Below are 2,456 nucleotides of genomic sequence, written 5' to 3' on the forward strand. Positions count from 1 at the left end.
AAAAAAAAATACTACTAGGATTTTAAGTTCTTTGTGTGATTTCAGATCAGTAGTAGTAATGCAGTATATCAGTGAAAAAAACAACTAAATTCAGTTGAGCTGAAAAGAATGATACCAAACAAGGCAAGGGGAAAAAATAAAATGAAACAATTTGAGGGTGAAATACAAACGTAAACTCAAAAGGAGTCAAAAATGGGAGGTTGTATTTCAGACCTCAGTGGGTTAATCCAACAAATCGTGAAAAATTAGGTTTAAATTTTTGTTCATGACAGTGCAGATTTCTGACATTTTGTGTAATTTAAGCTGTAACAATGTGACTGTTTTCTAACAAAAAACAGTGTGAAATTTAAATTAGACTTGTGTTTGTAAATGAACCACCAGTGTTGTGTAGCTTTCTGGGTTTTATACTTGTTGGGCTACATATTTATTTATTATACAGGCTATACAGTACATAGAGTCAAAACTCACATGTTTTATGTAACTAAAGTGTTTAATTATGTGGGCTACAGACAATTAAGTTCTAGACTATATTTATATGAAAAACGTTTTTGAATCATTTGAATGCATTTGAATCATTTAACCCTATGTAACCACCTGCATATGTCTTTGAAAAAAAAAGGCTTCAATTTTGCCACTCATTTGATTTCTTTGCCACCCTCAAGCCACCCTAAGAAAATTTCTCTAGATCCGCCCCTGCTTGTACAGATTTGACAGTAATTTAACTTAGTGCACAAATGTTTTCTGCAGATTAAATACCTTATTTTAAAAAATGAAACAGGGTGAAAATGAAAGGACACACAGAGGTCATTATATTTAACTAAAAATAAACATAAAACATAAAAACTAGATGTGAAAAAAATAATATTTCTTTTAAATAGTTTTTTAAACTGTTGTTAGGAGCCGTGGAAATAAATCATTTGCAACAACATTTGCACCCAATGCAATTTTATCACCACCTGCTTTACGGTTCAATATCAACTCATAAATCAGACTGTACAAAGAATAGGGGGGAAGCATTAAACAACCTACCGTTACAGAAGAGATCTATCCATCTAACCTTTTCTGCTTCTGCACTACTGGCAGTAAGACTGTTTTCTTATTTCTGTAGATAAGTCACTTCCTTTGAATTCTTCAGATACTGTAGTGCAGCAGGGATTCTGACCACCCCTTTTATACTATTAGATGAACACTTTCATTTTCACTCAAGATCATGTGATTTCTTGTAAAGGGGTTTAGTGCCTCACTTATTTTCATAAGGCAGTGTAGCGCAGGGGGGATTCTAAACGCCCTTTCAGTGAAGAGTAAACATGAGAATTACAATAACTTTATGTTCCACACAAACATGCAAACACAAAAATAATGCTCCACAGCTGTGTAATGTGCTTCAAAAGTTTAATTTAAATAGTGTGTAATAAGTAAGACTACGATTACTGTTTCTGTGTGGCCTAACCCACTTTCTTCTTAGTGGGGTAAGATTAAGGGTTTAATTTTTGAGATGTATAGAGGTTGCAGTGGCTCTGAGCTGTGTGCTCTAAAATAATTTGGAGGAAATGGTACTGGTGGCAGCCAAATGTTTCAGTCAAAGTTTTCCTCACTCTTAGCTTGATGTAGGCCTGTGTTTGTAACTGCAGTTAAGGTTCATAAACCCAGTTTTGTGTGATAGTTTTAATGTACTTAGAGACACATTAGACATATTACAAACTTATCACATGAGAATTTGTTATATTGTGCTGGCTTAACAGGACCTTTGCACTGGTCGTAGCCACCTCTTTTTTCTTGGCTATACTAGAAATTTAACAAGTGGGAGTTTAGTGAAACTCCAATTGTAGAGCAGTTTTTTCACTGTGCAAAAGCCCAACTACTGGCCATTCCAGTGGGCTAACATATTGAAATTGGTCTAGTTCTTGTAAAAAAAAACACACACACACACACAAACAACAACAACAATTAAGAACTAAAATATGCACTGCGCTTGTTGAGATCCTTCACAGCAGTTTATTTTGGAGGTGGATGCCTTTTATTCAGGAGTTGGTGCCATGCTCGCAAAGAGAAGATTTAATGTATCCCTCCGCCTTCCTCTCCTGCTCTCTCTCTCCCACAGGATGTAATTATGACATTGAAAGAATGGAGACATTAGCTGGAGGAAGCTGAGCAACCTTTAAACACCTTGTGTACCTGAAACCAACCATGCTGCTCAATGCTCGCTATGCCAGGTGGGCCAATTTCACCACTAGATTTAACCTAGCTATCACCTACAGATTTGGATCCCACAATGTGAAACCAGTCCTCTCCCATCAATTTTTCACCTCTAAAACCACCTCCGAGGGTGCCAGAGTCCAGGATAATCCCCTTATGCCGTCAGAGGAACACTTTCGTTTTCCTCCGAAGGGTGGCTGGCCTCTCCCTTAGAGATAGGGTGAGAAGTTCGGCCATCCGGGAGGGGCTCAGAGTAGAGC

The 2,456-nt window shown here is 37.1% G+C and overlaps 1 protein-coding gene across 1 annotated transcript in view; it reads right to left on the reverse strand.

The window, feature by feature from the left end:
* The window catches only part of LOC102211472 (up-regulator of cell proliferation-like), a 9,690-nt gene extending 8,563 nt beyond the window's left edge, over positions 1–1,127 (reverse strand). The window contains exon 1 of the mRNA XM_005751985.2: positions 1,030–1,127. The gene's annotated coding sequence lies outside the window, so the exon portion shown is untranslated. The remainder of the gene's footprint in view (positions 1–1,029) is intronic.
* Positions 1,128–2,456: the final 1,329 nt, after the last annotated feature.

This window comes from Pundamilia nyererei, unplaced genomic scaffold (assembly GCF_000239375.1).
Source record: "Pundamilia nyererei isolate P.nyererei 1_Seehausen unplaced genomic scaffold, PunNye1.0 scaffold00336, whole genome shotgun sequence".
Lineage (NCBI taxonomy): Eukaryota > Metazoa > Chordata > Actinopteri > Cichliformes > Cichlidae > Pundamilia > Pundamilia nyererei.